Raw genomic sequence first — 18,109 nt, 5'->3', positions numbered from 1 at the left:
GTACATTGAGTACTAGCACAGAACTTTGATTGGACAACAGGCACATTCTAATTTTGCCAGCTACAAAAATCCATAAAAGATATGGTATCTCATGAGAGGTGTTGAGTTGCAGATGCTAAACTGATCTGCACCTTCATTGTAGTGGCCAAAAAGCAAAAGCCAGAAAAGACATTGCTCCGTTGGTGTCTGCTTCCTTCCCCAATTTTGCAACAGGGGGTAAAGAAGGGTACTCTCGAAGTTCATATGGCCATACCGTCAGAAATAGATAAGAATTTTTTTTTGTTTTGGGCCTGCTAATAGTCGCTGGACAGTATTCTAATCTGCACAGAAATGCCATTTTTTCGTCAAACAAATCTTTCCATAAACTGACACCTTCGTTTGACACAAACAAAAACGCGCCCTTACCTGTGGATTGGCACCATACCTGTTGATGTGCATGGATCCACACCTGATTGAAGAATGAAGAATCATGGCTGCTGCCATGGATTAAAACAGCAAGGGCCCTTTGTGGTGTCATCATCCATGGATGCTGAAGGTTCCATTATGACACGCTCAGTGTTTTGTCTATTGAAATTTTCATAGAGGATGCCATATTGATTTTCTGGAGCAGCCATTGTGATTTGCAGTTAAACAGAGCTGTCATTTCAATGGATAAGAAATGTTGGGAAGGGTTTGGATTGCAACCACAGAAGTCAGCATGGACGAAGCCTAGTCTCTGAGCACTATTGTTTAAAGCTGCATTAAAATTCTGGGTTAGAACCTACTTTTGGATTCCTGGAGCAGGTAGGGCAGTTGCAGAGGTGCTAAGTACATTGAGTACTAGCACAGAACTTTGATTGGACAACAGGTGCATTCTCATTGTGCAAACTCCAAAAATACATAAAAGGTATGTTATCTCATGATAGGTGTTGAGTTGCAGATGCTAAACTGATATTCTCCTTCATTGCAGTGGCCAAAAAGCATAAGCCAGAAAAGACATTGCTCCGTCGGTGACTGCTTCCTTCCCCCTGTTGCAACAGGGGGCAAAGAGAGGTACTCTTGAAGTTCATATGGCCATACCGTCAGAAATAGATAAGAAGGTTTTTGTGTTTTGGGCCTGCTAATAGTCGCTGGACAGTATTCCAATCTGCACAGAAATGCCATTTTTCCGTCAAACAAATCTTTCCATAAACTGACACCTTTGTTTGACACAAACAAAAACGCGCCCTTACCTGTGGATTGGCACCATACCTGTTGATGTGCATGGATCCACACCTGATTGAAGAATGAAGAATCATGGCTGCTGCAAGGGATTAAAACAGCAAGGGCCCTTTGTGGTGTCATCATCCATGGATGCTGAAGGGTTCCATTATGACACGCTCAGTGTTTCCGTCTATTGAAATTTTCATGGAGGCTGCCATATTGATTTTCTGAAAGCAGCCATTGTGATTTGCAGTTAAACAGAGCTGTCATTTCAATGGATAAGAAATGTTGGGAAGGGTTTGGATTGCAACCACAGAAGTCAGCATGGACGAAGCATAGACTCTGAGCACTATTGTGCCTTAAAGCTGCATTAAAATTCTGGGTTAGAACCTACTTTTGGATTCCTAGAGCAGGTAGGGCAGTTGCAGAGGTGCTAAGTACATTGAGTACTAGCACAGAACTTTGATTGGACAACAGGTGCATTCTCATTGTGCCAACTCCAAAAATACATAAAAGGTATGTTATCTCATGATAGGTGTTGAGTTGCAGATGCTAAACTGATCTTCTCCTTCATTGCAGTGTCCAAAAAGCAAAAGCCAGAAAAGACATTGGTCCGTCTGTGACTGCTTTCTTTGCCCCCTGTTGCAACATGGGGAAAAGAGGGTACTCTCGAAGTTCATATGGCCATACCGTCAGAAATAGATAAGAAGGTTTTTGTGTTTTGGGCCTGCTAATAGTCGCTGGACAGTATTCCAATCTGCACAGAAATGCCATTTTTCCGTCAAACAAATCTTTCCATAAACTGACACCTTCGTTTGACACAAACAAAAACGCGCCCTTACCTATGGATTGGCACCATACCTGTTGATGTGCATGGATCCACACCTGATTGAAGAATGAAGAATCATGGCTGCTGCCAGGGATTAAAACAGCAAGGGCCCTTTGTGGTGTCATCATCCATGGATGCTGAAGGGTTCCATTATGACACGCTCAGTGTTTCCGTCTATTGAAATTTTCATGGAGGCTGCCATATTGATTTTCTGGAGGCAGCCATTGTGATTTGCAGTTAAACAGAGCTGTCATTTCAATGGATAAGAAATGTTGGGAAGGGTTTGGATTGCAACCACAGAAGTCAGCATGGACGAAGCCTAGTCTCTGAGCACTATTGTTTAAAGCTGCATTAAAATTCTGGGTTAGAACCTACTTTTGGATTCCTGGAGCAGGTAGGGCAGTTGCAGAGGTGCTAAGTACATTGAGTACTAGCACAGAACTTTGATTGGACAACAGGTGCATTCTCATTGTGCCAACTCCAAAAATACATAAAAGGTATGTTATCTCATGATAGGTGTTGAGTTGCAGATGCTAAACTGATCTTCTCCTTCATTGCAGTGGCCAAAAAGCAAAAGCCAGAAAAGACATTGCTCCGTCAGGTGACTGCTTACTTCCCCATGTTGCAACAGGGGGCAAAGAGGGGTACTCTCGAAGTTCATATGGCCATACCGTCAGAAATAGATAAGAAGGTTTTTGTGTTTTGGGCCTGCTAATAGTCGCTGGACAGTATTCCAATCTGCACAGAAATGCAATTTTTCCGTCAAACAAATCTTTCCATAAACTGACACCTTCGTTTGACACAAACAAAAACGCGCCCTTACCTATGGATTGGCACCATACCTGTTGATGTGCATGGATCCACACCTGATTGAAGAATGAAGAATCATGGCTGCTGCCAGGGATTAAAACAGCAAGGGCCCTTTGTGGTGTCATCATCCATGGATGCTGAAGGGTTCCATTATGACACGCTCAGTGTTCCGTCTATTGAAATTTTCATGGAGGCTGCCATATTGATTTTCTGGAGGCAGCCATTGTGATTTGCAGTTAAACAGAGCTGTCATTTCAATGGATAAGAAATGTTGGGAAGGGTTTGGATTGCAACCACAGAAGTCAGCATGGACGAAGCCTAGTTTCTGAGCACTATTGTTTAAAGCTGCATTAAAATACTGGGTTAGAACCTACTTTTGGATTCCTGGAGCAGGTAGGGCAGTTGCAGAGGTGCTAAGTACATTGAGTACTAGCACAGAACTTTGATTGGACAACAGGTGCATTCTCATTGTGCCAACTCCAAAAATACATAAAAGGTATGTTATCTCATGATAGGTGTTGAGTTGCAGATGCTAAACTGATCTTCTCCTTCATTGCAGTGTCAAAAAAGCAAAAGCCAGAAAAGACATTGCTCCGTCAGAGACTGCTTAGTTTCCCCATGTTGCAACAGCGGATAAATAGAGGTACTCTTGGATTTCATTTGGCCATACCGTCAGAAACAGATAAGAAGGTTTTTGTATTCTGGGCCTGCTAATAGATGCTGGACAGTAATCCAATCTGCACAGAAATGCCATTTTTCCGTCAAACAAATCTTTCCATAAACTGACACCTTCGTTTCACATAAACAAAAACGCGCCCTTACCTGTGGATTGGCACCATACCTGTTGATGTGCATGGATCCACACCTGATTGAAGAATGAAGAATCATGGCTGCTGCCAGGGATTAAAACAGCAAGGGCCCTTTGTGGTGTCATCATCCATGGATGCTGAAGGGTTCCATTATGACACGCTCAGTGTTCCGTCTATTGAAATTTTCATGGAGGCTGCCATATTGATTTTCTGGAGGCAGCCATTGTGATTTGCAGTTAAACAGAGCTGTCATTTCAATGGATAAGAAATGTTGGGAAGGGTTTGGATTGCAACCACAGAAGTAAGCATGGACGAAGCCTAGTTTCTGAGCACTATTGATTAAAGCTGCATTAAAATACTGGGTTAGAACCTACTTTTGGATTCCTGGAGCAGGTAGGGCAGTTGCAGAGGTGCTAAGTACATTGAGTACTAGCACAGAACTTTGATTGGACAACAGGCGCATTCTAATTTTGCCAGCTACAAAAATCCATAAAAGATATGGTATCTCATGAGAGGTGGTGAGTTGCAGATGCTAAACTGATCTGCACCTTCATTGCAGTGGCCAAAAAGCAAAAGCCAGAAAAGACATTGCTCCGTAGGTGACTGCTTCTTCCTCCAAGTTGCAACAGCGGATAAATAGAGGTACTCTTGGATTTCATTTGGCCATACCGTCAGAAACAGATAAGAAGGTTTTTGTGTTTTGGGCCTGCTATTAGTCGCTGGACAGTATTCCAATCTGCACAGAAATGCAATTTTTCCGTCAAACAAATCTTTCCATAAACTGACACCTTCGTTTGACATAAACAAAAACGCGCCCTTACCTGTGGATTGGCACCATACCTGTTGATGTGCATGGATCCACACCTGATTGAAGAATGAAGAATCATGGCTGCTGCTAGGGATTAAAACAGCAAGGGCCCTTTGTGGTGTCATCATCCATGGATGCTGAAGGGTTCCATTATGACAGGCTCAGTGTTTTCCGTCTATTGAAATTTTCATGGAGGCTGCCATATTGATTTTCTGGAGGCAGCCATTTTGATTTGCAGTTTAAAAGAGCTGTCATTTCAATGGATAAGAAATGTTGGGAAGGGTTTGGATTGCAACCACAGAAGTCAGCATGGACGAAGCCTAGTTTCTGAGCACTATTTTTTAAAGCTACATTAAAATACTGGGTTAGAACCTACTTTTGGATTCCTGGAGCAGGTAGGGCAGTTGCAGAGGTGCTAAGTACATTGAGTACTAGCACAGAACTTTGATTGGACAACAGGCACATTCTAATTTTGCCAGCTACAAAAATCCATAAAAGATATGGTATCTCATGAGAGGTGTTTAGTTGCAGATGCTAAACTGATCTGCACCTTCATTGTAGTGGCCAAAAAGCAAAAGCCAGAAAAGACATTGCTCCGTCGGTGACTGCTTCCTTCCCCCATGTTGCAACATGGGGGCTAAATAGGGTACTCTCGAAGTTCATATGGCCATACCGTCAGAAATAGATAAGAAGGTTTTTGTGTTTTGGGCCTGCTAATAGTCGCTGGACAGTATTCTAATTTGCACAGAAATGCCATTTTTTCGTCAAACAAATCTTTCCATAAACTGACACCTTCGTTTGACACAAACAAAAACACGCCCTTACCTGTGGATTGGCACCATACCTGTTGATGTGCATGGATCCACACCTGATTGAAGAATGAAGAATCATGGCTGCTGCCATGGATTAAAACAGCAAGGGCCCTTTGTGGTGTCATCATCCATGGATGCTGAAAGGTTCCATTATGACACGCTCAGTGTTTTGTCTATTGAAATTTTCATAGAGGATGCCATATTGATTTTCTGGAAGCAGCCATTGTGATTTGCAGTTAAACAGAGCTGTCATTTCAATGGATAAGAAATGTTGGGAAGGGTTTGGATTGCAACCACAGAAGTCAGCATGGACGAAGCCTAGACTCTGAGCACTATTGTGCATTAAAGCTGCATTAAAATTCTGGGTTAGAACCTACTTTTGGATTCCTGGAGCAGGTAGGGCAGTTGCAGAGGTGCTAAGTACATTGAGTACTAGCACAGAACTTTGATTGGACAACAGGTGCATTCTCATTGTGCCAACTCCAAAAATACATAAAAGGTATGTTATCTCATGATAGGTGTTGAGTTGCAGATGCTAAACTGATCTTCTCCTTCATTGTAGTTGCCAAAAAGCATAAGCCAGAAAAGACATTGCTCCGTCGGTGACTGCTTCCTTCCCCCATGTTGCAACAGGGGGCAAAGAGAGGTACTCTTGAAGTTCATATGGCCATACCGTCAGAAATAGATAAAAAGGTTTTTGTGTTTTGGGCCTGCTAATAGTCGCTGGACAGTATTCCAATCTGCACAGAAATGCCATTTTTCCGTCAAACAAATCTTTCCATAAACTGACACCTTTGTTTGACACAAACAAAAACGCGTCCTTACCTATGGATTGGCACAATACCTGTTGATGTACCTGGATCCACACCTTAATGAAGAATGAAGAATCATGGCTGCTGCCAGGGATTAAAACAGAAAGGGCCCTTTGTGGTGTCATCATCCATGGATGCTGAAGGGTTCCAATATGACACGCTCATTTTTCCGTCCATTGAAATTTTCATGGAGGCTGCCTTATTGAGTTTCTGGAGGCAGCCATTGTGATTTGCAGTTAAACAGAGCTGTCATTTCAATGGATAAGAAATGTTTGGAAGGGTTTGGATTGCAACCACAGAAGTCAGCATGGACGAAGCCTAGTCTCTGAGCACTATTGTTTAAAGCTGCATTAAAATTCTGGGTTAGAACCTACTTTTGGATTCCTGGAGCAGGTAGGGCAGTTGCAGAGGTGCTAAGTACATTGAGTACTAGCACAGAACTTTGATTGGACAACAGGTGCATTCTCATTGTGCCAACTCCAAAAATACATAAAAGGTATGTTATCTCATGATAGGTGTTGAGTTGCAGATGCTAAACTGATCTTCTCCTTCATTGCAGTGGCCAAATAGCAAAAGCCAGAAAAGACATTGCTCCGTCAGTGACTGCCTACTTCCTTCATGTTGCAACAGGGGGCAAAGAGGGGTACTCTCAAAGTTCATATGGCCATACCTTCAGAAATAGATAAGAAGGTTTTTGTGTTTTGGGCCTGCTATTAGTCGCTGGACAGTATTCCAATCTGCACAGAAATGCAATTTTTCCGTCAAACAAATCTTTCCATAAACTGACACCTTCGTTTGACACAAACAAAAACGCGCCCTTGCCTGTGGATTGTCACCATACCTGTTGATGTGCATGGATCCACACCTGATTGAAGAATGAAGAATCATGGCTGCTGCAAGGGATTAAAACAGCAAGGGCCCTTTGTGGTGTCATCATCCATGGATGCTGAAGGGTTCCATTATGACACGCTCAGTGTTCCGTCTATTGAAATTTTCATGGAGGCTGCCATATTGATTTTCTGGAGGCAGCCATTGTGATTTGCAGTTAAACAGAGCTGTCATTTCAATGGATAAAAAATGTTGGGAAGGGTTTGGATTGCAACCACAGAAGTCGGCATGGACGAAGCCTAGTTTCTGAGCACTATTGTTTAAAGCTGCATTAAAATACTGGGTTAGAACCTACTTTTGGATTCCTGGAGCAGGTAGGGCAGTTGCAGAGGTGCTAAGTACATTGAGTACTAGCACAGAACTTTGATTGGACAACAGGCGCATTCTAATTTTGCCAGCTACAAAAATCCATAAAAGATATGGTATCTCATGAGAGGTGGTGAGTTGCAGACGCTACACTGATCTGCACCTGCATTGCAGTGGCCAAAAAGCAAGAACCAGAAAAGACATAGCTCCGTCGGTGGCTGCTTCCTTCCTCCAAGTTGCAACAGCGGATAAATAGAGGTACTCTTGGATTTCATTTGGCCATACCGTCAGAAACAGATAAGAAGGTTTTTGTATTCTGGGACTGCTAATAGATGCTGGACAGTAATCCAATCTGCACAGAAATTCCATTTTTCCGTCAAACAAATCTTTCCATAAAATGATACCTTCGTTTCACATAAACAAAAACGCGCCCTTACCTGTGGATAGGCACCATACCTGTTGATGTGCATGGATCCAAACCTGATTGATGAATGAAGAATCATGGCTGCTGACAGGGATTAAAACAGCAAGGGCCCTTTGTCGTGTCATCATCCATGGATGCTGAAGGGTTCCATTATGACACGCTCAGTGTTCCGTGTATTGAAATTTTCATGAAGGCTGCCATATTGATTTTCTGGAGGCAGCGATTGTGATTTGCAGTTAAACAGAGCTGTCATTTCAATGGATAAGAAATGTTGGGAAGGGTTTGGATTGCAACCACAGAAATCAGCATGGACGAAGCCTAGTTTCTGAGGACTATTGTTTAAAGCTGCATTAAAATACTGGGTTAGAACCTACTTTTGGATTCCTGGAGCAGATAGGGCAGTTGCAGAGGTGCTAAGTACATTGAGTACTAGCACAGAACTTTGATTGCTCAACAGGCGCATTCTAATTTTGCCAGCTATAAAAATCCATAAAAGATATGGTATCTCATGAGAGGTGGCGAGTTGCAGATGCTACACTGATTTGCACCTGCATTGCAGTGGCCAAAAAGCAAGAACCAGAAAAGACATAGCTCCGTAGGTGGCTGCTTTCTTCCTCCAAGTTGCAACAGCGGATAAATAGAGGTACTCTTGGATTTCATTTGGCCATACCGTCAGTAACAGATAAGAAGGTTTTCGCATTCTGGGCCTGCTAATAGATGCTGGACAGTAATCCAATCGGCACAGAAATGCAATTTTTCCGTCAAACAAATCTTTCCATAAAATGATACCTTCATTTCACATAAACAAAAACGCGCCCTTACCTGTGGATTGGCACCATACCTGTTGATGTGCATTGATCCACACCTGATTGAAGAATGAAAAATCATGGCTGCTGCTAGGGATTAAAACAGCAAGGACCCTTTGTGGTGTCATCATCCATGGATGCTGAAGGGTTCCATTATGACAGGCTCAGTGTTTTCCGTCTATTGAAATTTTCATGGAGGCTGCCATATTGATTTTTTGGAGGCAGCCATTTTGATTTGCAGTTTAAAAGAGCTGTCATTTCAATGGATAAGAAATGTTGGGAAGGGTTTGGATTGCAACCACAGAAGTCAGCATGGACGAATCCTAGTTTCTGAGCACTATTTTTTAAAGCTACATTAAAATACTGGGTTAGAACCTACTTTTGGATTCCTGGAGCAGGTAGGGCAGTTGTAGAGGTGCTAAGTACATTGAGTACTAGCACAGAACTTTGATTGGACAACAGGCACATTCTAATTTTGCCAGCTACAAAAATCCATAAAAGATATGGTATCTCATGAGAGGTGTTTAGTTGCAGATGCTAAACTGATCTGCACCTTCATTGTAGTGGCCAAAAAGCAAAAGCCAGAAAAGACATTGCTCTGTTGGTGTCTGCTTCCTTCCCCAATTTTGCAACAGGGGGTAAAGAAGGGTACTCTCGAAGTTCATATGGCCATACCGTCAGAAATAGATAAGAATTTTTTTTTGTTTTGGGCCTGCTAATAGTCGCTGGACAGTATTCTAATTTGCACAGAAATGCCATTTTTTTGTCAAACAAATCTTTCCATAAACTGACACCTTCGTTTGACACAAACAAAAACACGCCCTTACCTGTGGATTGGCACCATACCTGTTGATGTGCATGGATCCACACCTGATTGAAGAATGAAGAATCATGGCTGCTGCCATGGATTAAAACAGCAAGGGCCCTTTGTGGTGTCATCATCCATGGATGCTGAAAGGTTCCATTATGACACGCTCAGTGTTTTGTCTATTGAAATTTTCATAGAGGATGCCATATTGATTTTCTGGAAGCAGCCATTGTGATTTGCAGTTAAACAGAGCTGTCATTTCAATGGATAAGAAATGTTGGGAAGGGTTTGGATTGCAACCACAGAAGTCAGCATGGACGAAGCCTAGACTTTGAGCACTATTGTGCATTAAAGCTGCATTAAAATTCTGAGTTAGAACCTACTTTTGGATTCCTGGAGCAGGTAGGGCAGTTGCAGAGGTGCTAAGTACATTGAGTACTAGCACAGAACTTTGATTGGACAACAGGTGCATTCTCATTGTGCCAACTCCAAAAATACATAAAAGGTATGTTATCTCATGATAGGTGTTGAGTTGCAGATGCTAAACTGATATTCTCCTTCATTGCAGTGGCCAAAAAGCATAAGCCAGAAAAGAAATTGCTCCGTCGGTGACTGCTTCCTTCCCCCATGTTGCAACAGGGGGCAAAGAGAGGTACTCTTGAAGTTCATATGGCCATACCGTCAGAAATAGATAAGAAGGTTTTTGTGTTTTGGGCCTGCTAATAGTCGCTGGACAGTATTCCAATCTGCACAGAAATGCCATTTTTCCGTCAAACAAATCTTTCCATAAACTGACACCTTTGTTTGACACAAACAAAAACGCGTCCTTACCTATGGATTGGCACAATACCTGTTGATGTACCTGGATCCACACCTTAATGAAGAATGAAGAATCATGGCTGCTGCAAGGGATTAAAACAGCAAGGGCCCTTTGTCGTGTCATCATCCATGGATGCTGAAGGGTTCCATTATGACAAGCTCAGTTTTCCGTCTATTGAAATTTTTTATGGAGGCTGCCATATTGAGTTTCTGGAGGCAGCCATTGTGATTTGCAGTTAAACAGAGCTGTCATTTCAATGGATAAGAAATGTTGGGAAGGGTTTGGATTGCAACCACAGAGGTCAGCATGGACGAAGCCTAGTCTCTGAGCACTATTGTTTAAAGCTGCATTAAAATTCTGGGTTAGAACCTACTTTTGGATTCCTGGAGCAGGTAGGGCAGTTGCAGAGGTGCTAAGTAGATTGAGTACTAGCACAGAACTTTGATTGGACAACAGGTGCATTCTCATTGTGATAACTCCAAAAATACATAAAAGGTATGTTATCTCATGATTGGTGTTGAGTTGCAGATGCTAAACTGATCTTCTCCTTCATTGCAGTGTCCAAAAAGCAAAAGCCAGAAAAGACATTGCTCCGTCAGTGACTGCTTACTTCCCCCATGTTGCAACAGGGGGCAAAGAGGGGTACTCTGAAAGTTCATATGGCCATACCTTCAGAAATAGATAAGAAGGTTTTTGTGTTTTGGGCCTGCTATTAGTCGCTGGACAGTATTCCAATCTGCACAGAAATGCAATTTTTCCGTCAAACAAATCTTTATATGAAATGACACCTTCGTTTGACACAAACAAAAACGCGCCCTTACCTATGGATTGTCACCATACCTGTTGATGTGCATGGATCCACACCTGATTGAAGAATGAAGAATCATGGCTGCTGCCAGGGATTAAAACAGCAAGGGCCCTTTGTGGTGTCATCATCCATGGATGCTGAAGGGTTCCATTATGACACGCTCAGTGTTCCGTCTATTGAAATTTTCATGGAGGCTGCCATATTGATTTTCTGGAGGAAGCCATTGTGATTTGCAGTTAAACAGAGCTGTCATTTCAATGGATAAGAAATGTTGGGAAGGGTTTGGATTGCAACCACAGAAGTCAGCATGGACGAAGCCTAGTTTCTGAGCACTATTGTTTAAAGCTGCATTAAAATACTGGGTTAGAACCTACTTTTGGATTCCTGGAGCATGTAGGGCAGTTGCAGAGGTGCTAAGTACATTGAGTACTAGCACAGAACTTTGATTGGACAACAGGTGCATTCTCATTGTGCCAACTCCAAAATTACATAAAAGGTATGTTATCTCATGATAGGTGTTGAGTTGCAGATGCTAAACTGATCTTCTCCTTCATTGCAGTGTCCAAAAAGCAAAAGCCAGAAAAGACATTGCTCCGTCAGTGACTGCTTACTTTCTCCATGTTGCAACAGGGGGCAAAGAGGGGTACTCTCAAAGTTCATATGGCCATACCTTCAGAAATAGATAAGAAGGTTTTTGTGTTTTGGGCCTGCTATTAGTCGCTGGACAGTATTCCAATCTGCACAGAAATGCAATTTTTCCGTCAAACAAATCTTTCCATAAACTGACACCTTCGTTTGACACAAACAAAAAGGCGCCCTTGCCTGTGGATTGTCACCATACCTGTTGATGTGCATGGATCCACACCTGATTGAAGAATGAATGGACGAAGCCTAGTTTCTGAGCACTATTGTTTAAAGCTGCATTAAAATACTGGGTTAGAACCTACTTTTGGATTCCTGGAGCAGGTAGGGCAGTTGCAGAGGTGCTAAGTACATTGAGTACTAGCACAGAACTTTGATTGGACAACAGGCACATTCTAATTTTCACAGCTACAAAAATCCATAAAAGATATGGTATCTTATGAGAGGTGGTGAGTTGCAGACGCTACACTGATCTGCACCTGCATTGCAGTGGCCAAAAAGCAAGAACCAGAAAAGACATAGCTCCGTCGGTGGCTGCTTCCTTCCTCCAAGTTGCAACAGCGGATAAATAGAGGTACTCTTGGATTTCATTTGGCCATACCGTCAGAAACAGATAAGAAGGTTTTTGTATTCTGGGCCTGCTAATAGATGCTGGACAGTAATCCAATCTGCACAGAAATGCCATTTTTCCGTCAAACAAATCATTCCATAAAATGACACCTTCGTTTCACATAAACCAAAACGCGCCCTTAACTGTGGATTGGCACCATACCTGTTGATGTGCATGGATCCAAACCTGATTGATGAATGAAGAATCATGGCTGCTGACAGGGATTAAAACAGCAAGGGCCCTTTGTGGTGTCATCATCCATGGATGCTGAAGGGTTCCATTATGACAGGCTCAGTGTTTTCCGTCTATTGAAATTTTCATGGAGGCTGCCATATTGATTTTTTGGAGGCAGCCATTTTGATTTGCAGTTTAAAAGAGCTGTCATTTCAATGGATAAGAAATGTTGGGAAGGGTTTGGATTGCAACCACAGAAGTCAGCATGGACGAAGCCTAGTTTCTGAGCACTATTTTTTAAAGCTACATTAAAATACTGGGTTAATACCTACTTTTAGATTCCTGGAGCAAGTAGGGCAGTTGCAGAGGTGCTAAGTACATTGAGTACTAGCACAGAACTTTGATTGGACAACAGGCACATTCTAATTTTGCCAGCTACAAAAATCCATAAAAGATATGGTATCTCATGAGAGGTGGTGAGTTGCAGACGCTAAACTGAGCTGCACCTTCATTGTAGTGGCCAAAAAGAAAAAGCCAGAAAAGACATTGCTCCGTCGGTAACTGCTTCCTTCCCCCATGTTGCAGCAAGGGGCAAATAGGGGTACTCTTGAAGTTTATATTTCCATACCGTCAGAAACAGATAAGAAGGTTTCTGTGTTTTGGGCCTGCTAATAGTCGCTGGACAGTATTCTAATTTGCACAGAAATGCCATTTATCCGTCAAACAAATCTTTTCATAAACTGACACCTTCGTTTGACACAAACAAAAACGCGCCCTTACCTGTGGATTGGCACCATACCTGTTGATGTGCATGGATCCACACCTGATTGAAGAATGAAGAATCATGGCTGCTGCCATGGATTAAAACAGCAAGGGCCCTTTGTGGTGTCATCATCCATGGATGCTGAAAGGTTCCATTATGACACGCTCAGTGTTTTGTCTATTGAAATTTTCATAGAGGATGCCATATTGATTTTCTGGAAGCAGCCATTGTGATTTGCAGTTAAACAGAGCTGTCATTTCAATGGATAAGAAATGTTGGGAAGGGTTTGGATTGCAACCACAGAAGTCAGCATGGACGAATCCTAGTTTCTGAGCACTATTTTTTAAAGCTACATTAAAATACTGGGTTAGAACCTACTTTTGGATTCCTGGAGCAGGTAGGGCAGTTGTAGAGGTGCTAAGTACATTGAGTACTAGCACAGAACTTTGATTGGACAACAGGCACATTCTAATTTTGCCAGCTACAAAAATCCATAAAAGATATGGTATCTCATGAGAGGTGTTTAGTTGCAGATGCTAAACTGATCTGCACCTTCATTGTAGTGGCCAAAAAGCAAAAGCCAGAAAAGACATTGCTCCGTTGGTGTCTGCTTCCTTCCCCAATTTTGCAACAGGGGGTAAAGAAGGGTACTCTCGAAGTTCATATGGCCATACCGTCAGAAATAGATAAGAATTTTTTTTTGTTTTGGGCCTGCTAATAGTCGCTGGACAGTATTCTAATTTGCACAGAAATGCCATTTTTTTGTCAAACAAATCTTTCCATAAACTGACACCTTCGTTTGACACAAACAAAAACACGCCCTTACCTGTGGATTGGCACCATACCTGTTGATGTGCATGGATCCACACCTGATTGAAGAATGAAGAATCATGGCTGCTGCCATGGATTAAAACAGCAAGGGCCCTTTGTGGTGTCATCATCCATGGATGCTGAAAGGTTCCATTATGACACGCTCAGTGTTTTGTCTATTGAAATTTTCATAGAGGATGCCATATTGATTTTCTGGAAGCAGCCATTGTGATTTGCAGTTAAACAGAGCTGTCATTTCAATGGATAAGAAATGTTGGGAAGGGTTTGGATTGCAACCACAGAAGTCAGCATGGACGAAGCCTAGACTTTGAGCACTATTGTGCATTAAAGCTGCATTAAAATTCTGGGTTAGAACCTACTTTTGGATTCCTGGAGCAGGTAGGGCAGTTGCAGAGGTGCTAAGTACATTGAGTACTAGCACAGAACTTTGATTGGACAACAGGTGCATTCTCATTGTGCCAACTCCAAAAATACATAAAAGGTATGTTATCTCATGATAGGTGTTGAGTTGCAGATGCTAAACTGATCTTCTCCTTCATTGTAGTTGCCAAAAAGCATAAGCCAGAAAAGACATTGGTCCGTCTGTGACTGCTTTCTTTCCCCATGTTGCAACAGGGGGCAAAGAGAGGTACTCTTGAAGTTCATATGGCCATACCGTCAGAAACAGATAAGAAGGTTTTTGTGTTTTGGGCCTGCTAATAGTCGCTGGACAGTATTCCAATCTGCACAGAAATGCCATTTTTCCGTCAAACAAATCTTTCCATAAACTGACACCTTTGTTTGACACAAACAAAAACGCGTCCTTACCTATGGATTGGCACAATACCTGTTGATGTACCTGGATCCACACCTTAATGAAGAATGAAGAATTATGGCTGCTGCCAGGGATTAAAACAGAAAGGGCCCTTTGTGGTGTCATCATCCATGGATGCTGAAGGGTTCCAATATGACACGCTCATTTTTCCGTCCATTGAAATTTTCATGGAGGCTGCCTTATTGAGTTTCTGGAGGCAGCCATTGTGATTTGCAGTTAAACAGAGCTGTCATTTCAATGGATAAGAAATGTTTGGAAGGGTTTGGATTGCAACCACAGAAGTCAGCATGGACGAAGCCTAATCTCTGAGCACTATTGTTTAAAGCTGCATTAAAATTCTGGGTTAGAACCTACTTTTGGATTCCTGGAGCAGGTAGGGCAGTTGCAGAGGTGCTAAGTACATTGAGTACTAGCACAGAACTTTGATTGGACAACAGGTGCATTCTCATTGTGCCAACTCCAAAAATACATAAAAGGTATGTTATCTCATGATAGGTGTTGAGTTGCAGATGCTAAACTGATCTTCTCCTTCATTGCAGTGGCCAAATAGCAAAAGCCAGAAAAGACATTGCTCCGTCAGTGACTGCCTACTTCCTTCATGTTGCAACAGGGGGCAAAGAGGGGTACTCTGAAAGTTCATATGGCCATACCTTCAGAAATAGATAAGAAGGTTTTTGTGTTTTGGGCCTGCTATTAGTCGCTGGACAGTATTCCAATCTGCACAGAAATGCAATTTTTCCGTCAAACAAATCTTTCCATAAACTGACACCTTCGTTTGACACAAACAAAAACGCGCCCTTGCCTGTGGATTGTCACCATACCTGTTGATGTGCATGGATCCACACCTGATTGAAGAATGAAGAATCATGGCTGCTGCAAGGGATTAAAACAGCAAGGGCCCTTTGTGGTGTCATCATCCATGGATGCTGAAGGGTTCCATTATGACACGCTCAGTGTTCCGTCTATTGAAATTTTCATGGAGGCTGCCATATTGATTTTCTGGAGGCAGCCATTGTGATTTGCAGTTAAACAGAGCTGTCATTTCAATGGATAAAAAATGTTGGGAAGGGTTTGGATTGCAACCACAGAAGTCGGCATGGACGAAGCCTAGTTTCTGAGCACTATTGTTTAAAGCTGCATTAAAATACTGGGTTAGAACCTACTTTTGGATTCCTGGAGCAGGTAGGGCAGTTGCAGAGGTGCTAAGTACATTGAGTACTAGCACAGAACTTTGATTGGACAACAGGCGCATTCTAATTTTGCCAGCTACAAAAATCCATAAAAGATATGGTATCTCATGAGAGGTGGTGAGTTGCAGACGCTACACTGATCTGCACCTGCATTGCAGTGGCCAAAAAGCAAGAACCAGAAAAGACATAGCTCCGTCGGTGGCTGCTTCCTTCCTCCAAGTTGCAACAGCGGATAAATAGAGGTACTCTTGGATTTCATTTGGCCATACCGTCAGAAACAGATAAGAAGGTTTTTGTATTCTGCGACTGCTAATAGATGCTGGACAGTAATCCAATCTGCACAGAAATGCCATTTTTCCGTCAAACAAATCTTTCCATAAAATGATACCTTCGTTTCACATAAACAAAAACGCGCCCTTACCTGTGGATAGGCACCATACCTGTTGATGTGCATGGATCCAAACCTGATTGATGAATGAAGAATCATGGCTGCTGACAGGGATTAAAACAGCAAGGGCCCTTTGTCGTGTCATCATCCATGGATGCTGAAGGGTTCCATTATGACACGCTCAGTGTTCCGTGTATTGAAATTTTCATGAAGGCTGCCATATTGATTTTCTGGAGGCAGCGATTGTGATTTGCAGTTAAACAGAGCTGTCATTTCAATGGATAAGAAATGTTGGGAAGGGTTTGGATTGCAACCACAGAAATCAGCATGGACGAAGCCTAGTTTCTGAGGACTATTGTTTAAAGCTGCATTAAAATACTGGGTTAGAACCTACTTTTGGATTCCTGGAGCAGGTAGGGCAGTTGCAGAGGTGCTAAGTACATTGAGTACTAGCACAGAACTTTGATTGCTAAACAGGCGCATTCTAATTTTGCCAGCTATAAAAATCCATAAAAGATATGGTATCTCATGAGAGGTGGCGAGTTGCAGATGCTACACTGATTTGCACCTGCATTGCAGTGGCCAAAAAGCAAGAACCAGAAAAGACATAGCTCCGTAGGTGGCTGCTTTCTTCCTCCAAGTTGCAACAGCGGATAAATAGAGGTACTCTTGGATTTCATTTGGCCATACCGTCAGTAACAGATAAGAAGGTTTTCGCATTCTGGGCCTGCTAATAGATGCTGGACAGTAATCCAATCGGCACAGAAATGCAATTTTTCCGTCAAACAAATCTTTCCATAAAATGATACCTTCATTTCACATAAACAAAAACGCGCCCTTACCTGTGGATTGGCACCATACCTGTTGATGTGCATTGATCCACACCTGATTGAAGAATGAAAAATCATGGCTGCTGCTAGGGATTAAAACAGCAAGGACCCTTTGTGGTGTCATCATCCATGGATGCTGAAGGGTTCCATTATGACAGGCTCAGTGTTTTCCGTCTATTGAAATTTTCATGGAGGCTGCCATATTGATTTTTTGGAGGCAGCCATTTTGATTTGCAGTTTAAAAGAGCTGTCATTTCAATGGATAAGAAATGTTGGGAAGGGTTTGGATTGCAACCACAGAAGTCAGCATGGACGAATCCTAGTTTCTGAGCACTATTTTTTAAAGCTACATTAAAATACTGGGTTAGAACCTACTTTTGGATTCCTGGAGCAGGTAGGGCAGTTGTAGAGGTGCTAAGTACATTGAGTACTAGCACAGAACTTTGATTGGACAACAGGCACATTCTAATTTTGCCAGCTACAAAAATCCATAAAAGATATGGTATCTCATGAGAGGTGTTTAGTTGCAGATGCTAAACTGATCTGCACCTTCATTGTAGTGGCCAAAAAGCAAAAGCCAGAAAAGACATTGCTCCGTTGGTGTCTGCTTCCTTCCCCAATTTTGCAACAGGGGGTAAAGAAGGGTACTCTCGAAGTTCATATGGCCATACCGTCAGAAATAGATAAGAATTTTTTTTTGTTTTGGGCCTGCTAATAGTCGCTGGACAGTATTCTAATTTGCACAGAAATGCCATTTTTTTGTCAAACAAATCTTTCCATAAACTGACACCTTCGTTTGACACAAACAAAAACACGCCCTTACCTGTGGATTGGCACCATACCTGTTGATGTGCATGTATCCAAACCTGATTGATGAATGAAGAATCATGGCTGCTGACAGGGATTAAAACAGCAAGGGCCCTTTGTGGTGTCATCATCCATGGA

The sequence above is a fragment of the Bufo bufo genome, chromosome 10 (assembly GCF_905171765.1).
Source record: "Bufo bufo chromosome 10, aBufBuf1.1, whole genome shotgun sequence".
In the NCBI taxonomy this organism is placed as follows: domain Eukaryota; kingdom Metazoa; phylum Chordata; class Amphibia; order Anura; family Bufonidae; genus Bufo; species Bufo bufo.
Note: the sequence above shows the minus strand (reverse complement) of the source record.